We start from the raw sequence: 13,921 nt of genomic DNA on the forward strand, positions 1-13,921 counted from the left end.
ATACTGGAATGGGTGGCCGATCCCTCCTCCAGGGGATCTTCCCGACCCAGGAATCAAACCAGCATCTCCTACATTGCAGGCAGATTCTTTACCAGCTGAGCTACCAGGGAAGCCCAGACTGTGCTAGGTACATGGAATTCAACAACTCATAGAATTATTTTAAAAGGCAAAGATCCTGATTCTGAGGCATTTACAAACCAGGGATAAGATGTAAAGAAAATGCTTTAAAAAACCATTAAAAAGATGATGTTTGCACAAGCACCTTTATTTTAGAACACAATGTTACTATCAACAGTATCCACTTTACAACAAAATCTCAATCCAGGATTCTACTGCAAAATACTTTTGCTTAATTCTACAAATAAAATATTATGGAGTCATCAAAAAGAGTAAGACAGTACTCTATACACTGACATGTAAAGAAGTCTAGATATAGTAACAGGGAAAACTAAACCCATCCCATTTACATTTGCAAAAAGGAAGGGGAGATAAATACGTGCATAGTTCATGGATGTGCTTAAAAATGATTGAGAAATTCTGAACGGATAAGAATTAAACTGTTAACAGCAGTAACTTCTAGAGAATAGGCAGCTGGGGGGATGTTTACACCTTCACTTTACTATGTGAATTTTTAGCATACATACATATATATATATATATATATATATATACACACATACATACATACACACACTCACATACACACATTATCGTGAATTCACTTTTCTTTTGTTATTTGATTCATTCAACACCTTTTTAATGAACACCTACCATACCCATTTTCCCCGACGGCTCAGCAGATAAAGAATCTGCCTGCCAATGCAGGAGACACAGGAGACTCGGGTTTGATCCCCTGGAGTAGGAAATAGCAGCTCATTGCAGTATTCTTGCCTGAAAAATCTCATGGACAGAGGAGCCCAGTGGGCTCAGGTCATGGGGTTGCAAAGAGTCAGATAGTACCAAGCATGCACGTACCACTGTGCTGGACGACCACGTCGGGAATCATTCTACATGCTGCTGATACATAGGAGAAGGCACTGGCACCCCACTCCAGCACTCTTGCCTGGAAAATCCCATGGACGGAGGAGCCTGGTGGGCTGCAGTCCATGGGGTCGCTAAAGAGTTGGACACGACTGAACGACTTCACTTTCACTTTCCACTTTCATGCACTGGAGAAGGAAATGGCAACCCACTCCAGTGTTCTTGCCTGGAGAATCCCAGGGACGGGGGAGCCTGGTGGGCTGCCGTCTATGGGATCGCATAGAGTCGGACACGACTGAAGCGACTTAGCAGCAGCAGCAGCAGCTGATACATAAGTGAACCAAACTATCAACTCCTCACGGAAGGTACAGTTCCTGGTGAGAGTCAAACAAACATGGAAACAAAGAATCTGTCAGAGGCTGATGATGAGTGTTAAGGAGAAAAATAAAGTAGAAGCAAATAGAGACGGTAGTCAGAAACATGGAAGGAAAAGACAAAAATGATGCCAGTTTCTCAACCTCAGCCGTATTGACGTTCGGGGCAGATAATTCTTGACTGGGGAAGAGAGGCTGTGGGACAGAGAGCTGCCCCAGGCATCCTTTGGTATTAAGCCTGCTCTCCACCCAACTAAAAGCCTACAGCCTTTCCTCCCTGCAGCCCCAGCAAAAGAGATGTCTGCAGACAGTGCCAAATGGCCCCTGGAGCTCAAAGTCATGTCCGGGAGAGAAGTGCTAGTTAGAGAAACCACAAAGAGACAGACGGCGGTGGCTTGGCACAGTGGGTGAGGGGAGAGTAGCAAAGCAGATCCCTTCTTTAAGTATGCCCGACATTTTACAATACCTTTAGATTGTCAGAAAAATTACAAAGACAGTTTCCCCACTGATAACATCTCACCTGATGATGGTACACTTGTCACAACTAATGAACTAATATTAACACAGTTAGTCACTGTCTCGGAGAAGGCAATGGCACCCCACTCCAGTATTCCTGCCTGGAAAATCCCATGGACGGAGGAGTCTGGTATGCTGCAGTCCATGGGGTCGCTAAGAGTCAGACATGTCTGAGCAACTTCTCTTTCACTTTTCACTTTCATGCATTGGAGAAGGAAATGGCAACCCACTCCAGTGTTCTTGCCTGGAGAATCCCAGGGATGGGGGAGCCTGGTGGGCTGCCGTCTACGGGGTCGCACAGAGTCGGACACGACTGAAGCGACTTAGCAGCAGCAGTCACTGTCTAGTCCCAATGCCCTTTGTCTGTGCCAGGATCCCAGCCAAGACAGCCACGTTATATTCAGTCACCATATCGTCTCAGACTCCTCTGGACTGTAACAGTTTCTCTGATTTGCCTTGTTTTTCATGACCTTGACAGTTCTGAGACGTACTGGTCAGGTATTTTGTAGACTGTCCCTGGACTGGAATTCGCCGGATGTTTTTCGCATGATTAGACTGGGGCTATGCATTGAGGGGAGGTTGAGCAGGGGGGCGTGGGGGGGTGAAGTGCCATGTTCATCACATCGCCTCGGTGCTGATGCTGACCCTGGTCACCGGGCTGATGCAGGGCTTGTCTGCTTTCTCTGCAGTGGGAGACTCGCTCCGCTTTCCCTACTGTACCCTTTGGAAGGAAGTCACTAGGCAGTCCACCAGTCAGCAGGAGAAGAGTTCTGCTACATAAATCATTTGGAGTTCTTCTGCAAGGGATATCTGCTATCCTCTGCGAATTATGTCTTTATCATTTCTTCTGATCAGTGTGGCTTCATGGATAAAGGGTGATTTGTAGGACTTTGGATGCTATTAATACTACAAGCAAACTTAAAACAGGCGAGTGACATGCTGGAATCTCAAGTGAAAGGTTATGACCAACCTAGACAGCATATTAAAAAGTAGAGACATGACTTTGCCAACAAAAGTCTGTCTAGTCAAAGCTATGGTTTTTCCAGTAGTCATGTATGGATATGAGAGTTGGACTATTAAGAAAGCTGAGTGCCAAAGAATTGATGCTTTCGAACTGTGGTGTTAGAAAAGACTCTTGAGAATCCCTTGGACTGCAAGGAGATCCAATCAGTCAATCCTAAAGGAAATCAGTCCTGAATATTCATTGGAAGGACTGATGCTGAAGCTGAAATGCCAATATTTTGGCCACCTGATGCCAACTAACTCGCTGGAAAAGACCCTGATGCTGGGAAAGACTGAAGGCGGGAAGAGAAGGGGATGACAGAGGATGAGATAATTGGATGGCATCACCGACTCAATGGACATGAGTGAGTAAACTCTGAGAGTTGGTGATGGGCAGGGAGGCCTGGTGTGCTGCAGTCCACGAGGTTGCAAAGAGTCAGACATGACTGAGCAACTGAACTGAACTCAAAGTGAAAGGGCTGCTCAAGTATGAGGGTGGACAAAAGAAGGGAGGGTGGCCAGGGTAAAAGCTGGAGGGAGACCAGTTAGAAGACACTGCAGTAGACACTGTACAGGTTAGAGACCCTGGTGTCTCTGCCCCAAATGTGGTCATGGAGGGGGTAGGGAGGAGGGAGACATTCTGGATGCATTTCAGGGTAGAGGTGGGAGAAGAGAAAGGGGGAGACATCCAAGAAGATCCTGGAGATTGTGTGCTGAGCTGGAAGTGGGCTTCAGGTTCTGAGAGAGGGAAGCCTGAGCTGAGGGAGGAGCAGATGTTAGGGAGCACAATCGGGGGTTCAGCTTTGGACACGTTAGGACAAAAATGCCAACTGTTATCCAAGTAATTGATTTCCAGTCGGCAGTTAGACATGCAGGAGAGGCCCACCCCTGCAGACAGAAGCCTGACAGTGGTCAGAATGTGGAAGATGCTATTAATATATTTAAAAGCAGAAAACTAAATGAGCTCACCCGCGAAGAGGACACCGACAGACAAGAAAGGAAAACCAAGGACAGAGCCCTGCTGTCCTCCAAGATGTAGGAGACAGAAGACGAGAGGAACCAGCCACTGGGGCAGAAGCAACAAAGAGTGGTTGACAATGCCATCGGTAAGTTAACAGATCTCTCTGAACATCTGAATCCTAACATGAGGACTTGGAAATGACCCATCTATACTGGCTGGTGCCCTGCGGATCCCTACACCACCGGTGCCCTGGACACCCCCACGGCACGAGGAGAAGGCTCAAGATGTCAAACCACTGCAGCGGTTTTTCCCCACAGCATCTCTGTGACCAGCGGCCCCTGCAGCCTCTGCAGCCCCCCACGGTTCCCTCACAGCTGGATTCCCATCACCTCCCGCCCTTCACAACTCACCCACCACAGTTCTCAGGGAACACACCACAGCTGGAATCAACTTTTTTGGCCATGTTCATAACAGAGACCTCTTAAAATCCTGAATTCACTCTGCAAACTTGGCTAATAGAATGCCACTGTAATCATAATAAACTATTAAATGAAAGGCTTTTCATCAGAAAGAAAAAAAAAAATCCACTTTCTAAGAGATAGTCTTATATTGTTGTTGCTTGGTCACTAAGTTGTGTCTGACTCGTTGCAACCCATGGACTATAGCCTGCCAGGCTCCTCTATCCATGGGATCTTCCAGGCAAGAATACTGGAGCGGAGGATCCAGTATTATTCCACTTCAGACGTATTCTTCTCCAGAGGATCTTCCTGACTTAGAAAGAATGGAACTCGTGTCTCCTGTGTCTCCTGCATTGGCAGACAGATTCTCTACCACTGAGACATCAGGGAAGCCCAAGAGATTAACTGTAATTTAACCAAGAACTGTGAACTCAGGTTTCACCTTAAAATGCCATGATCAAAGAAACTGTGGCTACTACTCTAGGTAAAACAAACAGCAAAGCTGGAAAGCGCACGCACACACACACACACACATACAAAAAATCTTAGAAAGATACCAATACCATTTCATCTAAAAAGTACATTACCCAGCGCTCATGCTTATGAAAATTAAACTCCAAAAACCATTTTAGCCAAAGGCTACACTTTTTATATTTAGGTGATCACACTATTTGAACACACAGTAATCCAGGATTTCTTCTGTACATTTTCCAAAGTGAAAACAACGAATGTTTATCTAGTTCAGCCTTTAAGGAAAAGGGCCTCAGGTCGAAAGCTTAAGTATCTTTAGCACAGATTTCTGAAAATCCATATATAATAAAGATCATTTTACTGGTAGAAGTCAGGTATTAACACGTTCATGTTTCTTCATCAGCAAGACTTCCATGTAAAGTGTTTCAGTCAATTCCTGTGATCACACAGGCTTCACACAACAGACCACAGCCCCATGCTGAGAACATACTGCCTAAGTTTTAGATCAAGTATGCAGATCTAGTATTTAGATCTGAATCTTCTGAGTGAAGATTCACAAGGGCTAGGTGGGACCCAACACGATGCAATTCATACATTCTATTAAATGTTGCGTATTTATTATTCAAAGTCACAACTCTTATGCACACCATTAGCCATTCCAGCCCTCTAAGAGGAAAGCAGGATCAGACTCTCCATCCCACATACAATAATAAAATTACACAGAAATATTCAAGAATTTTGTGTTTTCCCTCATTATACTCCTATCTTCTATCTACCTCAGTGAGAATGTCACTAGAACTCATTACTGCAATTTAGAGCTTTCTGTTCTATTTGAATAGGGTCACAATTTAAAAGCATCTTCTAGAGATGTCTCAATAGTGAGGAAGATAACTGTTTTCAAAAAGAACTGTCATGAAGTTGTCAAAAGACAATAAGGAATGTAAACGATTCTAGCTTTTTGAAGATATTGTATATTAAATAAATGTTTAATGATCTCTAAAATCACTTAACAGGAGTCAATAAAGAGTACTGTCTGTCTTACAAAGCCTGTTTGTTACTCAGCTATAACCAATTCACAGCTTCCAGATGACATTCAAAACAGGAAAAACCCTGCATTTTTCTAATAAATTATAATAGCCACAGACAGTAATTGTAAAAGCTTTCATTCTCAACACTGAAAAATGAATGGGCAAGTCTTGTTTATTTCTGGGTGCGTACTAAATCCTTTTAAGCCATCTTTATACTTTTTTTCAGTAAAAATGGAGGTGATGGGTGGCACTATCAACCCAGAACTGGTATGCTTTGGTCTTTTTTTCTCGCCATTCATCAAACCACAAATCAAGTTCACAGCTAAGATTTCTACAACTTGCTTTGCATCTATGTCCTCTCTCTGAACCATTCCCGCCTGGATTCCCTCTTCCTGCAGACTTCACCCTAGCCTAAAACCCACCCAATCCCAGATCCCTAGCTCACTGAGGTGCTATGACGGACTACCCTGACCCGGATGGATCTCTCTTATCACGCTGGAGATCACTGTTCATTTGGCCTTCTCCCCTGCTGGACTGTAAGCTTCTTGAGAGGAGGACACCTGCTTTGCTCACCACTGTTTACTGTATCTGGCTCAGTGTTTGGCACAGAGGAGATCCACAGTTGTTCAGGTTCATCAATGGACAGACGGACGAGGTTTGGGGATGGAAAACAGAAGGCAGGACTGAAGGGAGGCTGCTGGGAGGGGGAATAAAAGGAGGAATAACATGGGAAATTAACTCTTCCATCACTGTAAACCTAACAGAAAATCCAGGCCCAACCACTAGGCCAGTAACAGTACCGCAGACAGGTGCCCTCAAGGAGGCTCTAATTTCCAGCAGCTCAGAAAGGGGTCACCATCTACCTCAAAATGCTTCCAAAGTGGCTACGGGCAACGCCAGATTAGTAAGCTTATTATGAAGTATTATGCTTGAACATTCTATGAAAATAAGAATTAAATAATTACTGATTTTCCTAAGTGGTCTGTAGAAGACATTTAATTATAGACGTATCTCCACATATATAATAAACCTTTCGAGGTAAGCCAGAATTTGGCCAATATAATTAAATCTCAGATTTAAAGATGATTTTTAAAACTTATATGCTGTGAAATAGATTCCTCATTTAATTCAATAGATTTTTCAAATAAAAAGTTGCTTTCAGACATGAGAAGAGGAAAAAACAGCAACTTACTGATGTTAGTTAAATGAATCATCTGCATCGCTCACTTCAAACACTCCTTACCAGCGCCTAAGGATAAACTAACACTTGCAAATTGAACAATTAGTTGAGACAAAAAGACATACCTTGGCTTCATCAACTATGTAATTTGGTCAAAAGAAAGCTTACCTATTACAGTTTCCTACTCATAAAGATTAAATAGACACCCAGCCTTCCAGCTTCCTGCTATTAAATCAGGTCCTTTAGGCCACAAATTAAGCCACGGAGACATTTAAGGCAATAATAATGCACTAATTTGATTCAGTTTACTGATTCCATGTAAAATCAACCAAACTTGGGTGGGAAAACAGGGATAAGAGAGTTAAAAAAGTCTGTAACATCTCTTTCACTTCTAGCATTCAAACAAATGACTACTTCGGAGACGACTTAGGAGCTAAGTCCAAACACATACACTAGCAAGGCATGGGACCAGGGCAAGGAAAACAGTATTACTTTGCACATCATTTTTACAGTCCTCTTTTGGCACCTGTCCACAACACGGATTTAAATGGTCTATTAACATGGTGGGAACCCACTAGGAGTACTTGTGTGTGTGTGTGTGTGTGTGTGTGTGTGTGTGTGCGCGCGCGCGTGCGCTCAGTCACTAAGTCATGTCCGACTCTTGGCAACCCCATGGACTGCAGCCAGCCAAGTTCCTCTGTCCATGGGATCTCCCAGGAAAGAATACTGGAGTGCGTTGCCATTTCCTCCTCTGGGGTATCTCCCCCACCCAGGGATCAAACTGGCAGTCTTCTGTCTTGGCAGGCAGATTCTTTACCACTGAGCTACCAGAAGTACTTTTAGTGACTAATTAAGACACAAATGAATACATATAGAGGAGGCCTGAAATATTTTATGAAGTCCTCTAATAATCTTACTTCCTTTCAGAATGCCAAAGAATTTGGCTCATTTAAGGTATTCATTTTTCAAGAAACAGGTACACAATCACACACTTTACTCAGATCAAACCTATTATATCCATTGCTGTTTTTAAAAATATGTTTTAAGCGCTTTTCACCCATCTTAAAGCTTAAATAAATAGCAAAGAAAAGTGTTAGTCACTCAGCCATGTCCGACTCTTTGTGACCCCCATGAACTATACCCCCGCCAGGCTCCTCTGTCCATGGGATTCTCCAGCAATAATACTGGAGTGGGTAGCCATTCCCTTTTCCAGGGGCTCTTCCCAGCCTAGGATGGAACCCAGGTCTCCTGCATTGCAGGCAGATTCTGAGCCACCAGGGCAGCCCTATAGAAAAGTCAAAGTGAAGTGAAGTGAAATCGCTCAGTCATGTCCGACTCTTTGCAACCCCGTGGACTGTAGCCCACCAGGCTCCTCCGTCCATGGGATTCTCCAGGCAAGAATACTGGAGTGGGTTGCCATTTCCTTCTCCAGGGGATCTTCCTGACCCAGGGATCGAACCCAGGTCTCCCGCATTGCAGGCAGACGCTTTAATTTCTGAGCCACGAGGGAACCCCATAGAAAAGAAAGGGAGACGGTAGTTCCACTTGTGGAACTAGAGCTGTCAGAAAACACTGAAGGCAAAGCCAAACATCAGAATTAACCTATACAGCTGGAGAAACACCCATGTACTTGGATTTTATGAGTAACTGCAGTACTGGATATGCTGGAGAAGCACAACTAAGAGTAAACTGAAAAAACAGCACCATCATCCAGTTTTAACACGTGCAGCTATCTTCTTAAAACTATTGAAACCTAACTCTGAACGTATGAAGCCTTAAGAATCGGCTTTTGTGAAAAATACATAAATAACTGAAGATCACTTGCATTTCAGATCTTTTCCAATTTTCATAATCACTGTAAATATCCAAGCTTTTTAAAAACCAAAAACAAAACAAAACAAAAAACCTCCTCTACTGGGCACCAGGGAATTGGTTAACAAAAGCTATTTAATGAAACCACAGTTCAGACACATGCGAAAAGAAAGGGGGAAAAAAAAAAAAAAAAAACCTCTAACTGCATAGAAAATATTTATGAGTTTACTTTCCTAATGCATACAATTGCGTTCTTGTCTTCAAAGCTCCGCAGTTCACATCCGTGGGAACAAAAATATCTTCAGAGACTAAAGAAAGTTAGCTTCCTAGAGGAAAGCAGTTAGAGGGAAAAAAACGCAAGAAAGAAGCAGAATCTCTTCCTTAAAAAAAAAAAAAAAAAAGACCTTAAAGTTTCACTTCCAAAAAAGCTAGAAACACCCTGACAGCACAATTGCAAATGTTTAGTCCGGAGATTTCTCAACCGCACCTATTCTAACTACCTTCAACCAGCTACCACTCAAACCTCATGGCAGCACTCCCCGCCACCCCGCCAGGGTACAAACCATCCAAGGAAACCGGCCACTCCATTTCAAAAACTCATCCCTCAGTAGCTGGCGTCTCCTCCCATCACACATACGCCGTGAAATCTCTCGCAAATCGGAAGCAGCAGCCGCGGAGCGAGATCGGCTAGGTCCTCAGCAGACACGCGTGTTACCGGAGGGGAGAGAGCGCGGAGCGCGCGCCTGAAGTTTCCGAGCTCCCGGGCGCCGGCGCTCAGGTTCTCGGCCCCGCGGGCGCCCGGAGCCCCGCGCCGCAGCCGCCGCTCAGATTTCCAGCAATGGCTCCGGGGGCCAGAGCCGGGGCGGCCACCCGCCCGCCCGATCCAAGCGCTTGGATCGGTGATTACCAGGCAGGTCACGTCGCGAATTGCCCGCTCCCGCCTCTCCGCCTCCCCCGCGCCACCCGCTCGAACCCCCGGGGGCTGCCCTGAACTTTCCCAACGAGCAGGCGGCTGGGCACCTACCACCCATCCGAGGGGTCTCTTTCTCTCCATTCCGTTCCCAGGAGCCGGCGGGGCACGATCCTGGGCTGGACACTCCCGGGCAGGAGTCCCCCCGTCCCACCCACGCCGAGCCGGGTGGAAGCCCTCCAACCTCTCAGCAGCAAGGTGCCCGACCGATTGGCCGGCGATGGCACCGCGAGCGCCGCCGCGCCCCTCGCCCACAGTCCCCGGGTCCCTTCTGGCCTCCTTCCAACTTACAGCAAAGTTGGCCCCAAGTGGCCGCCACAGAGTTCTCGGGGGCGCGCGCCTCGCCGCCTCAGCGCGCCCCCGGGCGGGGTCCAGGTCGGCCGGGCGCCTGGCTGGGGCCGCCGCGCTGCATCGTGTCCCAGCGAGCGGCTTGCCCGCGCTCTCCGTGCGCCCCTACTCCAAGGCAGCGCCCGGCGGCCCGCGCGCGCGCCCCGCTCTCCCAGGCCGCCCGGCGCAGACACCCGCGCGGCTCACGCACCCGGCGCGGGGGATATCCCTCCGCTCCCGGCCACGCCCGCTCGCGCCGGCGCTCGTTTCTCCCGCGCGGAAACTCTCGACCCTACTTTCCCCCGGGCTGCCGGACATCCCTCAGCCCGCCAGGCCCCCGGGGCCGCGAAGCCTGGCCAAGGGGTCAGGGAGCTCCCGGCCGCTACAGCGACCGGCTCCTTGCCAGGATATCAGTGAATGCCCAGGAAGATCTAGCGACACCGCGAGGAGAAAACAAATCGCTCTAGCGCCGAGGTTAGTTATGGCCAGCACACATTTGTGCAAGGAATTAATATGGAATGTTCCCTGCTAGGAGAGGGGAAACATTAGCTTAGCTCAAAAAAAAAAAAAAAAAGTCAGCTATGGGTTTAAAGAAAAAGCTTCCCACGCCTCCTCACCCCCCCCCCCCCCCTTTAGATTTCCGAGTACCTTGAGGGAATTCCTAAATCTGCATTTGAATGCCGTGGTTGCCGGTCTGCCCTAGCTCGGCGGAATCAAGTCTTAAAAAAGGTCTGAAAAGGAATGCAGTCTGATGGGAATCTACTTCCTTCTTCAATCTACACTGAAACCCCAGGAAAGTGAAAACGCTTCCTCCGCGACCTCTTTGTGCAGAGGTTAGACCGCGGAACCTCTCAGGCCCGGGTTACGAACCCCAAGGCCTGCCTCCCCCGGCGCACGCCCCCGGATCCCCAGGGCTGCGGGGACAAAAGGCAGCTTGTGCCGCCTCGTGCTCTTTCCCACCCGGTGAGTACACCCCGCAAAGCGTGAACGCAGTATAACGTGAAACTCCAGGTTCTTTAGGGAGAAGGGGAAACCTCGGGGAACCCTCCCCCCACCTCCGCTAGCCCGAGCGCGCAGTCGGGGTATCCCGGGGCTGTGAGCCCATCCTCGGCGCGGGCAAAGCTCCAGGCGCCGGCTCAGCGCAGCCCGGAATGCTCCCGGGCGTAGAGAAACAGCCTGGGGAAGAGGGCGGACGTGACCTCGGAAAGTTTGTGGAGCTAGAATACGTTAACACTGTGAGGACAAAGAGAGATGATTTCCCCAGAACCGGTGGAGGGGGCTGCTGGAGGAACTACCAGGCCGATGGGGGCGAAGGAGTCTAGGGTTAAAGAGGGAAATGCCTTAGTTCAAAGTTAATGCAGCCTACTCTTACGCCATCTCAAAGACGGTGATTAGAAAAAAAGTGTCTACCAGGTCGTGGCTGGGAAGGAGAAACCACGCCTGCAGAATGAGTGTGCTGATTCGCGGCACTAAGAGTATGTAGTGTATTCCCGGTGTATTATTTAGAATACACACAAATTCACACATCCAACAAACATCATCATCCAAACATTTGGCTACGGCCATAACTGCGCAAAGCGCTCCCGGGGTTACAGGTCAGCTTCATACATGAAACACCTAGGAAGCAGGTGACCTGATCTCCAAGCTCCATTCGTTGGCGCCCCGGGCCGAATTCTAACTCTAAACGAAACACAGCCACACGCGAACGCCAACAGTTTGTAGGGGCAGTATGCGGGGTTAAGGGATAGGAGGGGGTGAGTAAAAAGGCTAAAAAGACACCATCCTATAACATACAATCACAAGATTTTGAAATGGCGCAAAAGAATTCCTGGAGAAAAAAATTACTATTCATTAATAAATAATACCGCTTACTTGAACTAAACATCGGTTGGGGAATCCCGATTTGCCGGCCAGGTCCACTGAGAAACCTAATTGCCTGGAAGAAGTCGCACTTTGTCGCCAGAGGAACAGCCAAGAGCCAGAGATGTAGATTTCAGAGTCCGGTGCTGCCACGTTTTTAACTGATCCTTTAGCCCCAAAGGAACGAAAAGGAGGTGCCTTTTAGCTACCCTCTAATTACCTTCACATGAACGAGAGATGGAGTTCAAGCTCCACGTTTGTCCTCTCAATAGTCAGTCCTCCTTAACCCAGTACCCATAGGTTCTGGGACATTAGGGGGATGGGGGCTGGGTTCCCCAAAATTAAATAAATTAAAAAAAAAACAAAACCACTTTCTGCCAGCACCAATTCTGTATCCAGTTCACCCACGCTGGTATATGTAAATCAGACACAGAATGGGCCGGAGTGGGTGGTAAGTGAAGGCTAGGGTGACGGCCAGGGACCTCACGCCCACGTTCCATGAGCACCCGGCAGGTCCAAGTTCGCGGTCCGCGCGGAACCCCGCAGGGAGCGCGCGCTTCGCCGGGTGTCCGAACTAGAGGGCGCTGCGCCACTGCGGATCACGCGGCACGGAGGCGCCCTCCCCGCGCACCATTTCTATAATAAGTTACATTCGAAATAATGCACAAACGGCGTAGCTTTTCAAGTTCTTCTGAACAGTGCTCTGCAAGTATTTCACGAATTCCAAAACCTGTGCATACTGATCTTTGATTCCCGAGCTAAACACAGCCTTTGGGGGTGGTGGGGGGTGGTAGGGTGCTGTTCCCCAAGCGGAAAACCGGTAGGATGCACACGCTTCCCCATACTAGTGAAGCACCCTCACATTATTTCATTTCTGTTTAAACTTTAAAAAGACAGAAAGGCTTGCACGAAAGAAGGAACTCACCCGTCCAGCCGAGTCCTCGGAGCCCTGCTTTAAAGTGCCGACAGCTCCGTAATCCCCACACTATCTGGATGTTTGTTAGAAGCCGTGTCTGAAGTACCAACTTTGCTTCTTCCCTGCGATCTTCACCATGTCCCCAGCGAGGGTGCGATCCGCCCGCGCCGCCCAGGTGGCCGCATCTCCGGAGGCTTACCGTCCTGGGGGAAAAAACTTGAGCAGCGAAAAAGGAGGTGAGTGCGCGAGGGCCGGGGAGAAACCAAGTTTGTCAGGACTTGTCCGGGCAGCCGAGCCGCGGAGTTTGGGAGTTGCGGCCGGGAACTGCGGCGGATTGCTGCCTCTCTCGGCGCTCCTCCCTCCCTCTCTCCCTCCCGGAGGCCGCGGGGGAGGGGAGGTGACGTCAGCGCCCCGCCTCGCCCCCCCGCCCCGCGCCCCGGACCCGGGTGCTCCCGCGGGGTCCGCCTCCCGGACAGTAGCGGCGGCGAGCGGACAGGCTGGGCCGGCCTCCCTGCCGCAGCAGTGTCTTGCGGTCCCGACGGCTGACCGTCCGTCCTTCTCCACCGCGCCGCGTCTCCCCCCGGCGCCGCCGAGCCCCGGCACCTGAGCGGCCCCGCGGCGCGCACCTCTCCGGCGGGCTTCCTCGCCGGCCTCCTCCGCCGGCGTTTCCCACGCCTCGAACTGCAGGTGATGCTCTTCCCCTTCTGCCGCTGAGATTTCGTCGCGACGTGTCGCCTGCCCGTTGTTTTTTTTTTTTTTTTTTTTGCAGGGCGGAAGCCCGAACAACCTCTGCAGACTGGCCTGGACGACTTGTACTTTTCTTGCAGCCCTCCAACTTCAGGATGTGATCTGTTTTAAATACTTCTCGGGCTCTAGCGCTGTTTGTGGTCTGTGCGTTAAAAATCACGGAGCCATATTTTAACGTGCAAATCCTTTCCAAAGGCGCCTCCGTTTTTAGACCGTACTCTGAAGCATCAGAGGATCCGGGGAGGGGGGTGCGGGGGGGGCGGAGAATGGGGGAGGAGCCAATTTCTGTTTCTTACAAGTCATCTATCATGATAGGGG

At 48.7% G+C, this 13,921-nt stretch overlaps 1 protein-coding gene across 7 annotated transcripts in view; it reads right to left on the reverse strand.

The window, feature by feature from the left end:
- The window catches only part of FAT1 (FAT atypical cadherin 1), a 125,930-nt gene extending 112,726 nt beyond the window's left edge, over positions 1-13,204 (reverse strand). For 3 of the 7 annotated variants that reach the window (XR_815911.4, XM_010820249.4, XM_059882183.1), the window contains exon 1: positions 12,866-13,204. The gene's annotated coding sequence lies outside the window, so the exon portion shown is untranslated. 7 annotated transcript variants of the gene reach the window in all.
- Positions 13,205-13,921: the final 717 nt, after the last annotated feature.

Source organism: Bos taurus, chromosome 27 (assembly GCF_002263795.3).
Source record: "Bos taurus isolate L1 Dominette 01449 registration number 42190680 breed Hereford chromosome 27, ARS-UCD2.0, whole genome shotgun sequence".
Classification (NCBI taxonomy): Eukaryota; Metazoa; Chordata; class Mammalia; order Artiodactyla; family Bovidae; genus Bos; species Bos taurus.